The following is a 22,336-nucleotide window of genomic DNA, read 5'->3' as shown; positions in this document are numbered from 1 at the left end:
TCCGTCCATGTGATGGAAAACTACTCCAGAGAGCTCTGGGGGACGGGCCAGCGTGGGAGCAGGAGCCACAGAGCCCAGAAGCACGGCTGACCTTGTGGGTGCCTCCCCAGGTGGGGCCCTGGGACCTAGCTCTCCTGGGGGATAAGCCGGTGCTCTGGAGAGTGGACAGGACTTTGGCTGAGGGTGGAAGGTCCAGGGCCTTAGAGAATGGTTTGGGCCAGCTCAGTCCACTGACCAAGGCCTGGGTGATCAAGGGTAGGCTTGGGGTCTGTCTGCTCAAGATCTGCAGCTGCCCTCTACCTCTACACATACACCCACAAGTCCTGGCCACAGGGGCCCTGGGCCCCAGAACAGAGTCAGCCCAAAAGGCAGGAGTTGAGACCAGTTGTCCCACCCCCAAGGCCCCACCAAGCTCCCTGAGTATGACGCCAGGCAAGGTCAGCTGGCTGGTGCACTACCCAGGCGCTCGCGACTCAAAGTGCCCTTTGTGCCTGGCCTGCCTGCGGTCAGCTGCCCCACTGCACCCGCTGTGGACATGTCCCTCGGGCCATGCTCAGACAGGTGTGTTGGGAAGATGGGGGGGGGGGGTTCCATGGGAATCCTAGGCCCTGGGGGTAGTGGCGGGGGCCAGGAGAGGCAAAGGGAGGAGAGAGCCCAGCTAGCTTTCTCCCCACCTGTCCTTGCTGAGTGCCCACCCAGAACCCTACGTGGGCACCCAGAAACTTGTGTGGGGTGATCTCTGGGCACCTACCTTGGCATGCTGTGTTCTGGGTGTTTAGGCAGACCCCAACCCTCAGGCTGGCACCATTGCCCATGTGCCAGGTGCCTCCTCTGCCCCACGCTGCCCCACTTCTGGAAGCTCTGCAGCTCAGGACTTCTGGTCTGCAGCCCACCCCCCCAGTGCCGTCGTCCCCGACGGGGGAGGACCCCCGCTACCCTGAGTCTCATGAGGCAGGAACCCCTCACAAAGGGGGACCGAGGTCTAACCGTGTGGATTAACCAGCTGCCCTGCATGCCCGCCCTCAGGGGTGCCATCTCGGGCCAGCTGTCCACACAGCCACTCCTGGGACAGACCCGACAGCTGTCGTCTGTGTCTGAGCCGCCGGGTGGGCAGTGGTCCCACCCTGGGCGGGCAGCACAGGCCCTGCCACTGCCGTTACTTCCATCAGGGGCTGCAGGTAGAGCTGTGTGGCCAGGGCACGAGCGGGCACCCCAGCCCTGTGCCTGCGGAGTTGGAAGTCTGTCGCCGGAACAAGGCCAGGGCAGGCCTTCCCACCCAGTCACAGAGAGACATGTACCGCGAAGGACGCCACACACCACAGGGAGCTTGGGGACATGGGGTTGCCCAGAGAGAGGGACCTCCTTCCCAGAGCCCCAGGGAAAGAGGGTCTCACCAGAACCAGAGAGAAAGGGGCTTCTCCCGACCCCAGAAAGCCCCCAGAGAGGCTCCCAGGACCAGAAAGAGGGCCTTCCTAGAAGTGGAGGGGGTGTCTCCCCAGAACTGGAGAGAGGTCTCCCCACAACCCAAGAGGGAGGGGGCTCCTCAGAGCCCCAAGAAAAAGGGCCCCCACCCTGAGTCCCTTAGAGTGGTCACCCCTGGACAGTGCCTGGGTCGGTCACTTGGGTCACCACCCATGGGAGGTGGGGTGGGGGTTCCTGTCACAATAGCATGCAGACCCCACTTTCCCACACCCACCGCCTGGGCTCTGGGGTTCCCTGCTCCCACCAAGGCCACACAGAACCCCCAGCTGGGGTTGAGCCCTGGACTCCCCTGTTGGCAGGAGCCCAAGCCTAGCCTTGAACGATGGCCCAGCGGCCTGGGGCCCTGGGCGGGGGCGGGAGGCCCAGCACACAGTGGGGAGGGCAGCAGCCCCAGCATTCCCGGAAGCCGCTCCAGGGACAGCCCACAGCCGGGGGATGCGAGGGGGGCGTGCGGCCCCCTGCCCTGCAGCTGGAGCTGGGGCCCCCGGCCTGGCTCAGAGGCTCAGAGGCCCACCGCTGGCTGGCTGGCTGGAGCAGGAAATGGCGGCCAGCTGGCCCACGGAGGCCATACGTGGCAGTCAAGGGGCTGCTGGGGAAAGCGGGGCGGGCGGGCCGGCCAGCCCAGACCCTTCCCAATGCCTGCCTGGAGTCTCTGTCCTGGTCCCTTTAGTCCCCAGGCATGGTCTGCCACTGTGAGAGGTTGGCCGGAGTCCCATGCTCTGGGCAGTTCATCTGGGTGCCTCTAGCCCTGGACAGGACGGGGTGAGTGGGGCACATTCAGAGCCCCTGGCTGAGCTATGCCTAGCAGCTTGAAGACAGGAGCCAGGCCGCGCCATCTTGGCATGACACGTGGTGGCATGCCCACCAGCCCACAATGAGGGTGACATCGCCCTGCCCTCCCCCCCACCACCACCTTGCTTCCTTGTGGAAAACTGGCCTCTAGAAGTTGGGCGGCCACTTCCAGGGCCTTCTCTCTCTGCACTGGGCAAAGCAAGGCCACACGGTCAGCCTTGACCTTGGCCACAAGGCTCTCGGAGAGGCCAGTGCTGAGTGAACGTGCTGAGTGATCCCTCACAGCTGGCCGTGCAGACGCCACGGTTCACAGACCCCGTTCAGTGGCGCCCAGGGCACGTGCCACTGCATCCCCCCCCCACACACACACACATCCCCATGGTTTGGGGCGGCCACAGTGCCCATCTAGGGGAGGCACATTCAGGTGGAACCAGGACAACTCAAAGCCTCCAAGAGACCCCAGACTCCAGCAGACCCTTGAACTACCCGGAGCAAGCGTGCTGGCCGGACGTGGTACCTGTGTCCATGTCCTGACGGTCTGTACACATGCACATGTGGAACCACAGACCCGCGATGGTGCAGCGTGATACACTGGGCTGTGAACTCCAAGGTCTGCAGTTCGAAACCACCAGCTGTGCCAAAGTGAGAAAGACGAGGCTCTCCAGTCTCATAGACGAGGCCTGCAGGTCTCGGTGAGCTGGCATAGGCCCGAGGGCGGCGAGTTTGGTGTTTGGAGCCATGGAATGTGGTCCCCACTTGGGACACGTCCTGGGGAAAGACCAATCATGGAGAAGAGACCTCACAGCTGGTCAAGTAGCGGGTCAGTCAGCCAAAAAGTGGGAGTCCCCGTGAGACGGGCCCAGACGGCAGCCCCACAGAGGACATGCCCACCGCCCTGGAGATGGAACGGGGCTGGGCGCAACTTCACTCTCCCTTGACTGGGAACCAGCAGCGGCTGGAAGCAACCAGCGTTTATGCTCAGAGCGTGTGCTGACTGCCCACAGACGTGTGTGTGTCTAACGAGTGACCCACATCTAAGCCTCGGACGGACACGTCACCTTACCGTAGCGTGACGGAGTCATCCGTGTGTTGCCCCCAGCCCCCACGGGACCAGCCAGGAGATGGTCTGAAAGCTACAGAGGACAAGTGCGGAGTGTGGAGGTACAGGCAGGTCCCGAGATCGTGGCTGGGAGCAAGCTCTGGAACGCCCCCTGGGCCCGCAGGCTCCATGGGCATCAGTCACACCATCGCCCACACTGTCTGCCCCCTCCCTTTCCCCTGGTGGTTATTTAACTTAGAACCCACCGCCGAAGAGGAGGTGCTGACTCGCAGTGATCCTACAGGACCGGGGAGATGGGGGCGCACAGGGTTTCATCCACTGTGACTCATTGACAGGGGCAGAGAGCCCCGTCTTTCAGCCTGCGAGTGGCTGGTCGGTTTGAACCACCAACCTTCTGATCACAGTGGCGTGCTTGCCTGCTGAGCCACCACCTAGCCTGGGGTGGCATGGTTTCATTCTCCCATGGCTGCCTTTGGGGGGTGGGGGCAGGGTGTGGCTACTGGTCTCTTGGATTGATGCTGAGCTACCGGCTATGATCGGAGAATCTGGCAGGCCAGCCCGTGCTGGTGGGTGTCTGAGCCAGCGGAGTGGGTCCCAGACCATGGTGGCCTCCATGTGGGCCTTGCCCAGCCTGCACCATTTTCAGGCTCTTGGGCATTTTGGGCATCTGTCCATCTCACAGACACCCCCCCACCCCTCCGCCACTTCACTCTGAAACGGCTGGGGAGAAGTGGCCTTTGAGAGCTGGGCCTAGGCCATCTGTCCCCCTGGAGACCTCTGAAGCCAGCTCCAGGCGCTAGGCAAGGGCATTCTAGGCCCTGAGGCAGAAACACTTGGGGTGCAGTAGGAAGGGAGGTCCTGCAGCTTGCCCCAGTCTACCAGGAGCCCCCCACGGCCATGTGTAGTGGGAGCCGGAGCTCACCTGCCTGGGCCCAGTGGAAGCCCATTACCCCAGGCTCGGTCCCAGCAGAGGCTCCCTGCTGCAGGGCCACTAAGCCCAAAGAAGTCAACCGGGAGATGGCTTCCCCAGCCCAGGCAAGCTGGGCCATGAGCAGCGCCCAGGAGAGGGGGCCCCAGGGAGCTGCTAATTTTATTCGTCCACAGCTCAGGGTTCTAAAAAATGTCTTATTTTAAGAATTTGCCCAGAAAGTGAAGTTTACCAGGAGGTGCAGGATGGGGGCGGCGGGGTGGGTGGGTAGGAGGTGGGGGTGGGCCAGCCTTGCTGTTTACTTTAGCCAGCGGAGGAGCGCCAGCCGACGCCAGTGTCTGCGGGGGCTGGGGCGGTGTCGGGCGCGGGGTGTGCATGAGCCTGTGCACGTGGGGGTGTGCACGCATGCCTGGGCTGCTTACTTGGCTGTCACTGTTCTTCAAGGCGGGGTGGGGAGGGCCGGGTTAATGACCAGCCGTGAATTTCAGCAGCCCCCTGCACCCTACACAGGAGAGGAAGTGGGGCGGGGATTGTGCTGTTTTAAGAGCTAATATGTGAACAACTTTAGAAAGATGGATGTTGTTTTAGGGATGAAATTTACAGAGTAGAAGACAAGGGCGGAGCGGACTTGCCCCTGCTGCAGGGGCCTCTCTGCTTAGATTTCATCCCTCTGCGGAGGGGCTGCCTTCCTGGGGGGGTGAAGTGTGAAGGGGCCAGTGCAGCCTGGTCTCGGCCCACCCCCACCCCTAACCCTCACTGGGGAGGGGTGGCCGGCATGAGGTCCAGCAACAGGCTGGCCCATATTCTCTGCCAGGGGGCTAAGGAGGGGTCCCAGGAGGGTGGGGGCTCCACTTAGCCTCGCCTCTCCCAATCCAAGACAGCACGGCACCCCAAACCTTGCTCCTTGGCGATCTATCTTGGAAAGCAGAATTCCCCACGCTCACTCCCTTGCTGCTTTTCCATGGCTGGCGGGCCGTTCTGAGTCCCAGCTACCCACCCGCTGGAAGCAGAACACAGCTCGGCTGGTCCTGTGCCCTCGGCCCTCCGCCCTACTCACCATCCTTCCCATGCTGGAGGCCACTGATGTACCCACTGTGTCCGTACAGCTCCCTAAGGTCCTTCCTCTTTTTTGCTGTCCCCCTGTTCTACCAGGCGCAATGTCTTTCAGGGACTGGTCTCTCCTGACAACACATCCAAAGTCCGTGAGACCCAGTCTCATGCTATCCTTGTTTCTAAGGAGCACTCTGGCCGTACTTCTTCCAAGACACATCCGTTTGTCCTTGTGGCCGTGCATGGCACTTCCAATAGTCCTCATCAGCATCACCTTCTTCTTTGACCTTCCTGAGTCAGTGGCCAGTCTTCCCCGACGCAGGAGGCCACGGGGAAACCATGTCCAAAGCCCAGGAGCCGAAGTCCCACCGCCCCTGGCTCCCAAGTACTTCTTCCCACATAGCTTTGTTCAGCCCCTGGCCGACCTCCACCGTCCTTCATACATGCCCTCTGCCTCCGCCTGGCGAGTTACGAGTCCCGCATGTGTCTCAGCTGGAAGTCTGCTCTCATGCCACCCGTGTGTCACTAAGGTGTCCTTCCAACCTGGGGCTTGGCTGTACATTTTCTCAGAAGTATCTTCTCGCTCCAAGATTTCTAATGGTGACGACATCCAATGGACCCTATTTTTTCCGTTCCCCTTTTTCTTCTGCTTCAAGGTCCATCCTTTCCCTCTTCTACCTAAGGAATGTCTCCGAACCCCAGGCTAGCTCCCCAGATCTGCTCCTGTGTGTTCTTGTGCAAAGTTTGGAGGGGGGCTTGCGGGGTGTGTCACAGTTTACGTTCAGCTCGGGGTGTGGGGGGGTCCATCTCAAGTTTGGTCTCAAACACGGAGACGGGTCAGCAGCCATCCACGTCGGGCCCACTGCCCAGTGTGGAGCTCCCTCGTAGCCGCCAGGCCAGGCCAGCACGTCCCATTCCAGCTGCCAGTACACTCTACCAGCCACAATGTCTTTTCCTAGTGACTGGTCTTTCCCAGTGGTGTGTCGCAAGGGACGGAGTCCCCGTCTCACCGCCCTCACAGCTCAGGAACACCCTGGTCGTGTCTCTTCTAAGACGAACTTGCTGGCTTGGCCGGCAGCCATGGGAGAACCTGTTTTCTTCACCAACCCGACAACGCCCGTCCTTCGCACTTCTGCCACGGGCTGGCTGTGGAGGGGCGGCGAAGATGTGGCTGCAGGCGGCTCATCCACGTCCGGGGTCACGTGGAGGGTCCCCCCCTTCCACTGACTCCACGTCTTCTCAGAAGAGATTCCCGGAGGGATTGGCTGCGGGGCTTTGCCGACCGTTTTGGCACCTGTGGGATGCTCGTGTGCGCTCTCCCCCCAGGTCTGCCAATGTGGCGAAGCCGGAGCCTGGCTTCCCGACAGAGGCCTGGCTCGACCTGCCGCGTTCGCCCTCGAACACGCTGCCCGATTGGATTCGCGACAATTCTGTATAGAATCTGTGCCCCTCTGCTCACCGAGAGTGCTGCCCACTGTTCTGGCTCCTCGTGGTCGGTCTGTGTGTCCAGTGCTGGCACCTGGCCCTAGAGGGAGTCGGGAAAGGTCCGCGCCTCCTTGGTTTTCAGGAAGTGGTTGCCTGGAATCCGCGGGGTTTCCTCCCGCACCTGCTCAGGTGTTTGATGCCGCCCGGGTCTGTGCTGAGGTCCTGTGAGGGCACCTGGCTGGTGCTGCCCATTCCATGTCCATGCCAGGTTCTTGGGAGCCCGGGCAGCCAGCCTACAAACAGATCGGCCCTTGCTCCTTGGGAGAGCGGGAGAGAAACGGCGACGTGAGTCTTTGGACCCTGCAGCTCCGGAGCCCCACTCACTCCTCAGGGCCAACTATCACCCAAACAGCAGGCAGGCCCACAGGGGCTAGGTCTGGTGGTGGGGTGCTTACAGGTTGGGCTGCAGTCCATCGGGTCAGCAGTTCAAAACCACCAGCTGCTCCTGGGGAGAAAGATGGGCCTTCCACTCCTGTAAAGACTGACCATCTTAGAAACCACAGGGGCAGTCCTACCCTGCCCATGAGGGTCTCCATGAGCCAGCACCGACTCAGCAGCAGCTGGATAAGGTGGGGCCGCCCCAGCAGGGAGTGCACGCTGCTCCCGTGAAGACAAGAAGCCCACTGACGGACGGACAGGGAGCACAGCCTGCTCAGGGGCTGCTTCCTCCTGACCAGCCGTCCCGCCTCCGGGAGACCAAGCCTCGCCACCCTGGCTTACAAGAAGCCTTCTGGCTGGACTTTCTCCCAGACAGATGTTTGTCCTTCCGGCGGTCCACGGCGCCTTCCATGGTCTTCCCCGATGCTGTGACCCACGTCCACACACAGGAAATGCCACGGCTTGGGGCAGGGGTGCCCGCCTCCTCACAGGGGCATCCTTGCTCTTAGACGAATCCTGTGGGTGGTTCCGCTCTGCTGTGCGTTTGTAGGGTCACTGTGAGGCAGGGCCGACGTGATCCCCCAACAACAGCATCAGTGACAGGCTTCAGAGCAAAGGAAGGGACTGGGGATAAAGAGGGCAGGTCGGAGAGGATGTACATGCGCCCTCCTCACATGGGCACCACGCCTCCAAGGCTGGTTACGCGGAGAGGACAGCAGCCGTCTCACGCAATAGCCAAGGTGTCCAGACAATTCCTGGTCACCCGTAGAACAAGCAGACAGAAACCTCCCCCGCCCCGACCAGGGCGCGGCAGATAGGATCAGCACCATCAGCAGCTTAGGCTGACCAGCCCTTCGGGAACATGCCATTCAACACCTGCAGAATGCACATTCTTGTCCAGGGCGAGTGGAACATTTACCCCCAGAGATCACGTGTTAGCTCACACATAAAAGAAGTCTCAGGATGTTCCAAAAGAGCGACATCGTGCTATTTCTGTCTGGCCTCTAAATAAGTGGGAAAACGACAAGGGAAATCTCCCCGGAGAATCCTTATGTCTGGGGCGTAAGTGCAGGGAAATTCTAAAGGATCACCCTTCTGAGCCCTGACACCCAGCTGGGTGACCCGGGCAGTGAAGAAGTCAAAGGGGAAACTCAAAAATACTTTGGGGTCAAAGGGACCCAGCTCATCAAAGCTGGTGGGACGTGAAGCGGCTGGTGGAGGCGCAGGTGAGCCCATGAGCACCTCCGGTGTGTCCAACCCAGGCCATGGACATGCCGATCGCCTCACAGGCACATCAGAGAGCGACGGTGGATAAGGGAGCTGGACGAATCTGTGCCTCTGCAGTACGGCGTTGGAAAAACGGCGTTGGAAACAATAGTAAATGCAGTCAGAGAACAAACCCAGCTGTCATCCTACAGGAAGTATAGTGAGAAGGGTCCTTACAAGTAAAGAGGGTGAGACTCTCTTAAGCACTTTGGACATGCTCTGAGGAGAGTGACCACGCCCTGGAGAAGGACATTGTGTCAGTCCGGGGAGCCTGGAGAAACAAATCCAGAGACGTGTGTGTAGGAGAACAAGCTTTATATCAAAGAGTAACAGTATATGAAGAAAACAGCCCAGCCCAGTCCAGATCAAACCCATACGTCTGATGGGAGACCCATGCGCCCGGTACTAGTCCATGAAGCCCGCTTCAGACTCCGGCAGCACATGCAGTGACGCCGAGTGCAAGATCACAGGCCGGTGGGTGTGACGGTGGCAGCATCTCAGCGCTGGCGGGGGCTCCACGTGGCTCCCCAGCTCTCTGAATGTGGCTGCCCAACAGCAAGGCGAAGCAGGGAGAGTGTGGTCCACTTTTGTGGAAGACTGAAGGTCCTGCAACTCACGCGGGCTGCCAGTCCAAGGTCAAGGAAGCAGAAAGCATAGGCACCACTCCCCCCCCCCAAGAGGCAGCAGGCAGCAGGGCGGGGCAGCAGCAGTCAGTGGCATGGGGAGCTTATCAGTGGAGCAGGCCCCGATGGGATCTGGCACACCTTCGATGTGCACATGGGGACAGGGTCTGCCAGCCTCAAGCTGAAAGCAGGCCTCAAAGGAGCCTCCAGCTCTAGCAACACGGTCCACAGGTTGGCTTGGTCTACAGGTAGTGCACCACATAGGTCCACCACATAGGTCCAATCCCCAGGGAGGAAGAGAGGAGCTCCCAGAATCCTCAGGAGAAGGCCATGCCCACAAGGAGGCGTCATCAGGCTGTCATCTGATTGACAGATTAGACTCCACCCTGGCACCGTAATGCCTTCAATCCGGTTGGCATGAGATTATGTAACTACCACAGACGCTGGGTCAAGTAGAGGGCAGGCGGAAAAACGGCAGACTCAGCGCGAGGGGTTGGCACAGCGGCTGTCCCAAAGGGCCGAAGTGCAGCACAACTGTGAGGATGGCGCGGGCCTGGCGGTGTTTCACTCCAGCGACCAACGCCCCGTTAGGATGAGCAATCTCCAGCAGCTAGTGGCCTGTTCCCACCTGGGAAACCAGAACGCGCTGAGCAGGTTGGCACGGAGTCCAAGCAACACCAGGGGGCGGGGGCGGGGTGGGAACAGAAATCTGGTCGGGAACGGACGAGATCAATGGAGCAATGTGTGTGTTAACAATAATGCCTGGGAAGGGGCAGCGAGACCCCGCGTGGGCCTTGGTTTCTGGTTTGGAGGGTTAGGGACCTGGGTACACGGGGCAGCCCGGTGCCTCAGCCTCAGAACTCACTCCGTGTGGCTGTTCCGTCTCCTAGTTTGTTTGTTGTGTGGTGCTTGGCGGCGGTCTTAAAAACTGCCCAGCAGGCAGCCGGCTGAGGCCTAGCCAGTAGTGGGCACCCTCCAGGAGCAAAGGAGCAAGCCGGAGGAGATGAGGAGCAGGAAGTGTGGAATGTGCAGCAAAGCAGCCTCCTCCGCCAGGAGGCCAGAGACAGCACCTGGAGGCCGCGGCAAACCCCGATCAAGGCTGCCCGGCAGAGCCCTGCTCCTCCAAAGAAAGAGGAGGAGGCCGCACAGAATTTCGGATTCGTGCAGACTCCAGACTTTCTGGAGCCGTGGAGGATGGACGGACCCCTGAGACCACTGCCCTGAGATCATCCTTAGACTCTCCCCCGCCCCCGCCCCCTACAGATAAATCATCCAACTAAAACTGCTCTCCGGCGTCTTCTGGAAGGCCAACCAGCATTTCGCTGAGCCAGTAAAAAAAAAAAAAGAAGAAGCAGCCCAGCCTGTGGCGCTGGGCTCTTGGAAGGGCTATCTCTGCACGATCACACGGACAGCAGTGACTCTGAAGAGTAGATAGGCATCTCCGGAGGAGGCTGCGAGTTTCTGTTCAAGGTGGAAAGCTCCACAAGGGGTGGGGTGGCGGGCAGGCCTGGCTGGTGTGTGCTTCTCGGCACGTCTCCTCAACCACAGCATAAACTAAATGCAGAACATAAATGAAATCGCCCTGCTGCTAGCCAGCTAAGGTCAACTCCATCTAGGGTTACCGGGGTGACAGATTCTACTAGTAGACAGCCTCATCTTTCTCCCCAAAACAAGATAAAGGAGATTAAACACACACACACACACACAATGAGGCAAACAGGTCACTCCTGGAGATGGGTCGAAGGGTTCCCACTGTCCGCCTCTGCAGGAAGAAGGCACTGATTCAGGAGCAAGGAGGGAGGCATCACTACAGACTGTACAGATGCACAAAGGACACAAAGGACACTAATACAAAGGCACTTGGTGCTCGGGCAAGTGGACGGGCAGCGGCAGAGAGGAAGGCCCTCCACGCGGTGGACTGACACCATGGCTGCACCAGGGGCTCCGGCCACAGAGGGAGTGTGAGGGTGACCGGGCAGTGTTCCCTGGTGCCGTGCCTCGGGTCAGTGTGAGTCGGGACCGACTCACAGCACCGGTGACAGCCACGCACATGCCTTGATGGCAATGAGCTGGACGCCGGAAGCGAAAAGAGCAGATTCTCCCCAGCACACCTTCTTCCCACGCTCCTTCGAGAAGAACCAGGTGGCGCCTGGCAAAGGTAGACACTGCTACGTGGCCGGTCATCACACCCATCGACTTGCAGGTAGAAACGCAGGCGCCCGGGCAACAGAAGCAGGTGTGAGGAGATGAACGGGACTATGCTCAGGACCCTCTGTAGGTTTGAGACCTGGGCTGGTCCCCCACTCCTTAGGCAGCCTGGTGGGCTCCCGCTCCCAGGAGGTCACCCTATTGATGCCAAACTCAGTGGGAACACCCGATCTCAGCACCGCATACGCCAGCCCAACAACACCCAGAACTCCTGGACTCCAGCCACCCTCCAGCCTCAGCCTCCCGAGGAGCTGGGCCTACAGGCATGCACCGCCACGGCTGGCCCTCTGTAGGTTTGGCAGACATTTTCATAACTGCTTATTTAAAAACCCAAACTCCCTCCCATTGTGTCCATGTGGACACCTGGCGACCCTCTGTGGACCGTCTATGACTGTAAACCTCATGCAGGCAGGCAGCTGGAGGGGTTTGAAAAGCCAGCCTTGTGGCTACATCCCAACTCCGGAACCCCAGCGTCCCCAGGGCTCCTTGAGTAATCCCAAGTGGCCAAGTGACAAATGCAGGGGAAGATGCCCTGCCAGAAACTGCTGGCTCCAGCGCCAACCCCACGGCATCTCTGGGTGAGCAGTGGCACTCTGGTCCTCAAGCGTCTTCTGGAAATGCGAGTGCTCGGCATCACCGAGGCGACGAGAAGCAGAGCCGTGTTCGAGGGACCATCACCCCGATTTCAAGATGAGCCCTGAGGTGGTTAGTGTATTGTGTCAACCTGCCCGATAGACACACGTGGGGTTCATTGAAGGGCGGAGAGATAGATGACTCAGTGAGCCTCGCCTTTTGAGTTCTCGAGTCTATTGATTTCTGATGGTCGGACCAGGGTGCAGCTGCCTTAGCCGGTTCCCTGCTTCAGCTGGCAAGGCTGACTTCCTGCTAGACATCCCCGAGGAGAAGCCACATGGACCTACCCCGATGCAGCCCTGGGTGCTGGAGCAGCCGTGTGGAGACCCCTGCCAGCGCTGAGATGCTTACACACTGGCTCGGCTTTCCTCCTGCAGTCGGCATCATTGCATCTGTTTTGTGAGATGGAGGACTTTGTGGATTGGTGTTGGACATGTGGGCTAATGGGTTAATGTTGGACCTGTGGGCTTGGGCAGCACTGGGTTGGGATGTTTTCTTGATGCGCACTTAACCTTTATATAAAACTCTCTCTTATACACCAGTTTCTGTGGATTTGTCTCTAAAACCCAGATTAACACAAGGCCTCATGCCGCAGTAATCAAGGTGGTGTGGGAGGGGCCTCTCAACAGGGATCGGGGAACCAGAACAGAGTCTAACAGTGCACCCACGTTCAAGCTCAGGCTCTCTGCCACCGAGACCAGGCCGAGTCACAGTGACCCTGAGGGATGGAGTGAAACTTTCCCTGTGCAGTGTCTGAGGACGCAACTCTTGATAGGAGCGGAAAGCTTTCTCCCACGGAGCAGCTGGCGAGTTTTAACTGCGGACCTTGTGACCCACCGTCCGTGACCCACTGCCCCACCAGGACTCTGTAAAACATGCTATTTACGGTCAGTTGAGGCTGTAAAAGATGCCAAAGAGATTTCAGGAAGGAAGGAGGCTTCTCTGGGGGGAAAATGGCAATGGAGCAACCAGCTGTCTGCCTATAAAAAAGAACTTCAGTAAACATGTTAACCAGTGTGCACAATTGAACCCCGATGCACCAAAGGCTAAACACAATCACAGGAAGGATGGAACTGTCGGAAGGGTGGTGGGAGAAAATCTTGCGACGCCTGGGCTTGGTAAACACTTCTTAAACCTACACAGCAGAAATCCAAGAAGGACAGCAGGCCGGCAGGCTGGGGCTGGGGGTTGGGGGTGGCGTAGACTCAGTAAGCTCCACATCCAGTATTGAAACCTCTGAATCTTCAAAGACATGGTTAGGATGGATGGGGAGGAGGACGTGGTCGCCGAGCACCGGTCCACGCCTCTGGGACAAAGGGTTTTACGGCTTTTCCATAAGAAGACAAACAGCCCGGCACTGAGAGGGGCTGTTTGATGATAGGCTTCACTGGAGAAGCGATCGGGATGCCAGTGACGGACATGAAAGGTGCTGAGCCCCATTAGTCACTGGGGAAATGAACTGGCAGCCCCAAGGAGATGGCATGACACGCCCCGTTACCCTGGTTGAAATTTCAGACTGCCCACGCCAAGTGAGGAGCCGGCAAGCCCATGTGCCGCTGGTGGGAACGCCAGCTGGGAGGGGGGAAGGTCCTTGGGGAAGTGACCTCAGAGCTCTGGAAACAGCTAACCCTACACCTCTGGCATGGCCCGGCTGTCCCGTTCACCCACAGGAGAGCAGTGCTCGTCCCCACGCAAACACCCCACTACCAGCCTCACCGGCAGCACCCGTGTCCACAGCAGACACTGCACCCACAGCGGGGCATGCCCCTCGGGCGGGGCCCATGACACTCCAGGGAGCAGCCAGAGTCAAAGGAACAACCGGGGCTGGACCCCACTGCAGGGTACCCAGAGAGTGGGAGGACGGTTTGGGCTGATGATGTGCCCTATCCTCTTCCCCGGCCAGTTGGCCACCATGGTTACATGTCGGGAGATGCCACGATAGAGCTGCTCCCTAAAGGCCCCGGGCACCGTGACGGCAGCCCATCTGGGAACAACCAGATGCAGCCTGGGCCTGTGCGCTCGCAGGCCCCCGCTCGCAGGCCACAGCCAGCAGTCGCCTCGTCTGTCTGTCTCTCCCGGTCGCCCTCTCTCTCACCTTCTCTGTCTCACTCACCTTCTCTGTCTCGCTCACCCTCCTGCCCCCTGTCATTCCCCCCCCCCTCCTGTCACCCTCTGTCTTGCTCACCTTCTCTGTCTCTCTCACCCTCTGTTGGTCTCTCCCTCCCTGCCTGCCTCCTTCTCCCTGTCCCTGGGCCCTCTCTTTAGAATGGAGGCATCGACATTGTTACTGTGACCCCTCTCTAATGGAGGTCACTCTCTCTGGCTGGAGTACCCGGGTGTGGGGTGTGTGTGTGTGTGTGTTAGAGAGAGAAAGCAGGCAGCCCTTCTCTGCCCCCTCCTGCACTGCCCCCCCCCAACACCCCTTTGCAGTGGTCTTCGGCTGTGTAGCCTCCCCTGGAGGCTGGTGAGGTCATCGCAGGTAAACTGAGGCTGAGAGGCACAGCAGTGACAGCCACGGGTCAGCTTCCAGGGACCATCGCTTCTGAGAGGAGTGAGAACAGGGGCCCAGGCCCCCTGCCATGGCTACCCCAGCCACCCAGCACCAGTTCCAGCTGGCTTATACCAGTCCCGTCTGGCTTTTGTCTGAGCACGGGCTCACAGCCCTGGATAAGCAGGCTCCCCGACATTGCACCAAACCTGTCCCCCAATACCACCACAGGGGTCCGACACAGCAGCAGGGTATGTGGGAACAAAGTGGAGGGGACCTCGCAGCAGACCACCCCCATCTCAGAGTCCCCCGAACATGCTTGTCCGCATTCAAGGCTTCAGGGGCGCCCACCAGGTCTCTGCCAGAACCAGCCCCCAGAGAGACCCCAGCTGAGACTGGCCCTCCCTTGGCCTCAGAGACAGGCAGGAAGCTGTGCCCCCCACCCCCACTCTCCATGCTGACTCTTCCTAGCCACCCCCACCCTGCCTAGGCCAGGCCAAGGCAAGAGGGAACATTCTGTTTGTGTCCAGTCTCCTGGCTGACAGTTGGGGTTCGTGTGCAAGGGAACGCAGCCCCTGGAGGCCCGCACCAGGCCAGGCCTGTGCACATGCACATGCGTGTCTGTGCTTGAGCAGCATTCCTGAGCATGCGTGTGTGTGCGTGTGATCACACATGAGCAAGGATTTCCCGAGTATGTGTGCATGTTCTACCCGGGGCCCCAGGGGTACCTGCGTGTGAGCTGGGTGGGGTGCATGTGCATGTATGAATGTGTGCGTGTGTGCCTGGCTGGGTGCGTCCCTCATTGTCTACAACCATGAGTGCACCCACATGTGTGTGTATGTGTGACCACTGGGCGTGTCCACACACGATGCCTACCACTGCTGGGGACTTGCCTGTGGCTGCATCTGCCCCAGAGCTGCCCCAGAGCTGCCCCAGAGAAGCCCTGCCCCTACCCGCTGCCCATGGGCTGGGCAGCCCTGGGGCACCCTGTAAGTCTCAGATTTCTGGGAGGGTGGCATGGTCACATTCAGGGGACTTTTCTTGCTCCTAACTCAGCCCGGGCCCCACAGCCCCGGAGTAAACCCCTCACGGCCCATGCGACAGCAAGCCCTTCAACCTGGGTGGGGCCTCAGAAGGGTGTCCACCGGGGGCTGGCAGGGTCACCCTCATGGTAGGCAACAGACACAGGAGTCACTTCTGGGGTGTCACTGTGGGTGGAGGCGTCCAGCCCATGATGCTGGCTGAGGGTGCCTCATAGCCAGCGCCCCCCAGGCAGGGGCGGAGAAAGGGAGGTTCTCTGCAGCAGCCATGCTGTGTAGCTAAGGCACACATATGCATACAGATGCGCACACACGTGCACAAATACCCTATAGCTCACACACCCCTTAGAGCTCACACACACGCACACCCTACAGCTCACACGCACATGCACACAACCACACACACAAATACACACCCTACAGCTCACACACACACATCCCTCACTGCAGGCTGTTGTACCAGGACTCAGGGTTAGAGGTAAGGGACTGGGGGGCCAGGCCTCAGAGGGGGAGGGGCTGGGGGCCCAGGCCTTGGGAAGGAAGAGGAGTCCAGACTTCCGGGGGTGTGCTAAGGCTGGGCAGTCCAGGTGTGTGCTCAGACCCCAGTACCCCAGGCCCTGTGGCTGCAGCTGAGCCCCATCTCCTGCTGGACCCTTCAGGCTCCACAAACCCCGGGGGATGGAAAACTGCCCCTGAATGCCTTGCACACCCCTGTGCCCTAGGACCCGCGGCGACTGGCACAGCCCGGTGCCCCGCACTCCACTGTGGCTGGGGGGTTCATCCTCTCATCCCTAGGGGAGCCCCCATGGCCTGGTATGTTATGTCAGCTCTCCCCGCTGCCCGGAGAACAAGACACTGCAGCTGGCCAAGGTCAGATGGAAAACCAGGCCGAACAAAACCCAGCCCCTGTCACCCTGAGACAGAGACCTGGCCACATGGGCACTTAACGGGGCCAAGCATAGAGAGGCACCTGTCCCTCTAGACGTCACTCCCTAATCCCCACCAACCCCCCGCTCTGCCTACAGCAGGCTGTCCCCCAGGGCCTGACTTCTGTCCCGGGTTTCAGGAAGACTCGGGATCACGGGCCTCGTGGTGGCAGCTCGGGGGCTGGGGGGACAGGGGCAGCTAGCTCAGGGAGGACAAAGTGGCCCGGGTGCCCTCCGAGAATCCTGCTGGGGTGCAGAAGGCCCAGATGGGGCCAGGCTGGAGGCTTCTCCAAGGAAGGCCCTTCCTGGTGCTCAGGAGCACCCCACCCCCTGGCCCCACCGTGGCCATCGCAGCCGCCTCTCTGGTTCCCGACCTGCTGCCATGTCAGCACAATCCCTGAGGTGGGAAGTGGAGAAGGGGGGCCGGGGGCTGGGCAGAGACCACCCAGAAACCAGGCAGCGCCCACACTCACACCAAACCCCACCCTTGTGCCCACGCCACACACGCAGCTTGACACAAACACCCTCACGTAGGTCCACTCACCCACGTGCACCTGCACACACGTCTACCGCACATGCACACATGTCCACAAGCACACGTCCATGCACACACAGAGGCATGCATATCCACACACGTACCCTTCCTTGAAGAGTGTAAGGGGTCCAGGCACTAGGAAACCCCGGGGACCAGCCCCCCGGAGGGGCCCTGTTGACAAGCTCTCTCAGGAAAGGCTCCAAACTGTGTGCTTGCACAACACACACACACACACACACACACACACACACACACACACACACACACACACTCCGGCTCAGCCAACAAGGCTTTGTGGAGAGCCTGGCCTGCAGCAGACAGTGGGGTGGGGGTCCTGGGAGACCCTCACCCACAGGGCCAGCAGGGCTCCACTGTCTGGCAGGGACCCTGAGGTCCTAGCTCCCATGGAGTGAGGTGCTGGCAGGAAGGAATGTCCATTGTCACCCTGGGGAGCGGTGCGGGCAGCACCCCCTTCAGCCTCCATGCCGAGTGGGACCACAGTGCAGGGCCATGCCCACCTTAGCTCCCCAGCCAGTCCGTGGAACAAGGGGCCAGACTCAGGGGACATGCATGGTGGTATAGGGAACCAACCATCTCAGAACCCCACACACAGTCTGCTGGTCAGGGTGCCCCAGGGGGCGGCCTGCGTGTGGCTGCGTGTCACGGTGCGGTGGCCTGCATGTGGTTTGCTGTCACCCTGCGGTGGCCCATGTGTGGCAAATTCTAGCAGGGCCACCGTGGGGGGCAAGGTTCCGTGGCGCTGACAGATTCAGACAGACTAGGAAGCACTGCCTGGTGATCCACTTGCAGGTATCAGCCCATGGACACCCCGGGGGCCCAGCAGAAACTGGGAGATGAGTTCTGGGCGGGAAGGCCCTCCAAGCTCACAGGGGCCACAACATGGTCTCCAGTTGGCCAGCAAACAGGACGCTGGTGCAAGGTCATCCTGGGGGCTGGGGCCGGGGGCGGGCGGGGCTGGAGGGTTTGCGAGATGACGTTGTGGACGGCACAGCTTGTCCCCACTAAAGGCAGGGGCCCACCAGGGGCTGGAGGGGAGGGGCACCAGGGGCTGGGGGGGACCAGGAGTTGGGGGCTCACTAAGGGCTGGGGGGCTCACATAGGGCTGGGGAGGCCCACTAAGGGCTCAAGAGGGACTCACTAAGGCCTGGGATGCTCACTGAGGGCTGGGGTCAGGCCTATCAAGGGCCAGAGAATTTGCCCTGAGGGCTGGGGGCTGACAGTGGCCTGGGGTCTCCTTTCTCAGCTAGGGAACTGGGGTACAGAGCAAAATGTGCCTCGCCCAGCCGAGGGGCTGGAATCCAGCAGCGGGAGGCGCAGCTTGGGGGTGGGGGCTGGGTGGTTGGGCAGCCGGCGAGGGGAGGCGGCTGAGATGACCTCACCCCCCAGGCCTCCGGCCGCCACGGGGTCTGCTCCGCCTGGGCTCCGGGCCCCTTCCTGGCCGCCTCCCCAGGAGGGAGGGCGGGCTGACGGGTCTGCACAGCACGTGTGAGCGGGAGGGACTCGGAGCCCCGAGACAAAGAACAGGCCGCACCTGGGCCCAGCACAGAGAGGGGGTCTCGGCCAGCAGCGGCCGGAAACAGCCCGGGGGCCACTCACATGCACACACGCGTGCACACAGACATGGACGTGCATTTACCGGCCCCGTGAAACAAACACACACACACAAGCCAACAAGGACACAGGCAGGCGTGCACACAGACACACACCCAGACTCACAGCTCATACTGGCACATACACATTCTCATGTTCACATACAAAGACACACACATGCTCACACACGCAGGCACACTGAGACTCACATACTCACACAAACTCAGAGACACACCCATTCTCACATGTCAACGCAGATAGTCTAATACAAAGACACACATTCACACACACTCACCGACACATACATGGGCACACACAGAAACACTCACACACACAGGCATGCACACACAGCACACATCCCTGTACACACTTCCAATGGACTTGGGGGCCGTGTGCAGAGCTGACTGGAACCCACAGGCCTCCTTCCTGGCAGCCACAAGCAGCTCCCCGTGCCCAGCAGGTACCTCGTGTTCCACCCCCAGGCCGGGGCCCCCGGAATGGCTCCGGCAGCCCCCGGGACGGGACACTGGCCTTCCTCCCTGGAGGCCAGCAAGGCCAGAAAAGTCCTCCTTAGCACCAGCTAACCCAGGAGACGAGGCTGGCAGGGGTGCCAGGCATAGCCACGGAAGTCTGGCCCTCTGTCCCAGCAGGGCAGCAGGCCCCTCTCCCCGACCAGGCCCTCCACCCCCAGCCCCTGGCTTCCTTGCTCCTCGCCCCCCAGGCCTCCTGCACCTTCTCGGGCAGCACCCCCCGCCCACCCCTCCTGAGGCCCTGCCTGGAGCCCACCTACCAACTGTGCCACCTGGCAGCCAGCTGCGGGGAGGGGGCACCCTGACCCCTCCTCAGCCCCCACCAGCACCCTGCCTGAGCACCCACCCCAGGAGATGCAGCTGTGGCATGGTCGGCCCAGGACACTGCTGGCCATTCATGAGCCCACCCGCCAGCCCCCTGGAAGGCCAGAAAGGCTCCAGGCCTGTCTCAGTGACCCCAGCCCCGCTGGTCCCTTTGGCCGCTAGCCTAGCCCCCCGCCCCACACACAGACACAGCTCCCCTGCCCGGGGCACAGCATGGGCGTGCCTCGGCTGGCCCTCATGGCCCGGCCAGTGGTCACTTTGCTCCCACTGGGCCTCCTCAGTCTGAATGGCAACCGTGGTCAGCTTTAGTAGCCCCAAGGTGGCCAGCGTGCCCCGGGGCCAGCCGCCAGGTGGTGTCCCCGGTCATTGAGAGGGGCAGTTGGGAAGGACCCCATCCAGGTCCACGTGGTGACTTGGTAGAGCGGGAGGTGTCTACACAGGGGCTCCAAGTGCCCACGCCTAGAACAAGCACAGCCACTCGTTCTTGGCAGCAGGAACCCCAGTGAGGAGGGACACCCCCCACACACACCCCCATCACAGGAAGACCACTGCAGACGGTGAGGGCCAGGGACCCCAGGGGGCCAGCATGGGCAAGAGCCTGGGGGCAGCAGCTCTGAGCTGGAGATAGCTCAGATGGCCTCAGGGTCCCTGGGGAGGAACCGGCCCAGGCCAGTCTGGAAGCTGGACATTGGATCTGTGAGCAGGCAGTGCCCCCTGGTGGCGATAAGGGGAGCAGCCGGCCGACACGAGGGCCGACACGAGGGGCTGTGGGCAGGGTCTGAACTAGAGCACAGTGGGGTCTCTGCAGCTAACGTGGGGAAAGAGCCCCCCACTTCTGAGAGTGCTCTGTACAGGTGCTCCAAGGGCCCAGATGGGTCCCCGGGCAGGAGCTGCTTCACAGGCACTTTGGCCCTGTCAGGAAGGGAAGGGTGGCACCAGCACCCCTTTCCTTTATTGAGGGTGGAGGGCAGAGGCTAGAATTCCCCCACCCAAGCCCCTCTTTCTGCCTGTGGGACACTGATACTGCAGCACAGAAAATGGCCACCAGGTGGTGCCCATGCATTAAAAATGTGAGGGATGGACTGGGGCAGGGGGACACAGGGGTGAAGGGATGAGGACAGAGAGGTACAGGGGTGATTAGACCAGGGGACAGAGGGACACAGGGGTGAGAGGGTGCAGCTGAGGAGAGGTGGTCCACCACTGCTTAGATCTGTGCACAGAAGCCAGGGCCTCCCTCCATGGCCACCAGGGACCCAACATCTGGGTGTCCCCACCACAGCAACCCGGTGGTAGAAGCTCTGGGCTCTGGGGGTACAGACACCACCTGCTCCCATGGCACCCTAAGCTCCAGACAACACAACTCGGGACCCAGCAATAAGTGTCATCACTGCCCATTGGTCAGAGTCAGCCCAGTCATGTCCTCGGTGGGCAGACACCACCCGTCCCCACCACCAGCAGGGTTTCCCGGGAGGTGGCCACGGGCCCTGGTCCAGGAGGAAGAGGAAGCCAGAGAACCCCCCCCCCACCACACACACACAGGAAGCCCCGGCAAGAGCAGCCTGCACAGAACAGCACAACAGGGCACTGGGCTGCTCACCCCGAGGTCAGAAGTTCAAACCCAGTAGCAGCTCCGAGGGAGAAAGAGGAGGCTTCCTGCCCTTGTGAAGAGTTACAGCCTCAGAGACCCACAGGGGTGATTCTGCTCCATCCTACGGGGTCACCACAGTGGACGAGAGGGTTTGCACAAATGGGGGAAAGCCTCTCCTGCGGCATTGAGGACAAGTGACCCCATAAGAGGAAACCCACTCCTCGGGCTGGCAGGGATGCAAGGACAGAAGGAGGGGCGGTCGCAGGCGGGAGGGTGGACAGGTGTGCAAAAGTCAGAGAGGAAGAGGAGGAGGAGCGAGGTGGCCGCTGTCTGTTCCGATCCATAGCAACCCCTCACACAACAGACGAAACACTGCCAGCCTCACGACGGTCGCTAAGCCTGAGCCCATGGGGCACCCACTGTGGCCCTCCAGCTCCTGGAGGGCCTTCCTCTGTCCCGCCGCCCCTCCGAGCAAATCCAGGGACACAGGGTGGGACTGCTGCCCCCTCGGGGAGATGGCCCTGGCTGCTCAGGGCACAGCAGGAGGCTGCCCCACAAACCCTCTCCTGGTTCACAAGAAGGGGCTTGGGAAGAAAGGGGCCCGTGAGCTGGATGGGGGCACAGCCTCCAGGGGGGCTAGATGGGAGTGGGGACTCGGATGGAATGAGAAGACAGCCTGGTTCTCCTGTCAGCTTGGGAGCCCGCCCACCACACACACACACACACACACACACACACACGCGTGCGCGCACCCATCACAGACACATGCGCACACATACACACACCACAGACACAGACACACACATGCACACACAGACACACACACGCGTGTGTGCACACATGCATGTCTGAGACCCTCAGGCTTCCTTCTGCTGGGCACTGGGCCTGACTCTGGGGCCACCGCCTGCCACTGCCACTGAAGAATTCACCATGGTGGGTGGAGGTGGTGGGGGCCTGTGTGCACTGTGTAGAGGGGACACACATGTCCCCAAGGAAATGCCATCTGCATACCAGTCAAGTTGTGACCCCAGAGAGGGTGCTCTGGCGAGCTCCAGCCTCGGCCCCGTGGTTCGCAGGAGGGAGAGGACTTAGTTCTAATGGGGGGGAGACAGTAAAGGCATGCAATGAGCCCATCGCTGACGGACCCCAGCAAGTGAGGCTCCCAGGAAGCTGTGTGCGCAGACGCCAGTCACGTGTGGTCGCCCAGGCTTCGGGCAGCAGGCGCGGGGCATCTGGCCACAGGACCCCAAATGCACCTGGAACAAGGGCCCAGACCGCCCCATCCACGCTCCTGGTCCCCCTGGGCACACATGTCCCCATCAGCCAGCCACGGGCTATCCTCCTGCCCTGGGGATATCCCTGGGCCCAGGGGGTCCCCGTACCTCCAGT

General features: G+C 60.9%; 1 protein-coding gene across 3 annotated transcripts in view; it reads right to left on the bottom strand.

Annotated features, from left to right (window-relative positions):
* Positions 1-22,336, bottom strand: part of KCNQ1 (potassium voltage-gated channel subfamily Q member 1) — a 181,664-nt gene that overhangs the window by 136,160 nt on the left and 23,168 nt on the right. The window lies entirely within an intron of this gene.

The sequence above is a fragment of the Tenrec ecaudatus genome, chromosome 4 (genome assembly GCF_050624435.1).
Source record: "Tenrec ecaudatus isolate mTenEca1 chromosome 4, mTenEca1.hap1, whole genome shotgun sequence".
In the NCBI taxonomy this organism is placed as follows: Eukaryota; Metazoa; Chordata; class Mammalia; order Afrosoricida; family Tenrecidae; genus Tenrec; species Tenrec ecaudatus.
This window is presented reverse-complemented; position numbering and strand designations above follow the sequence as displayed.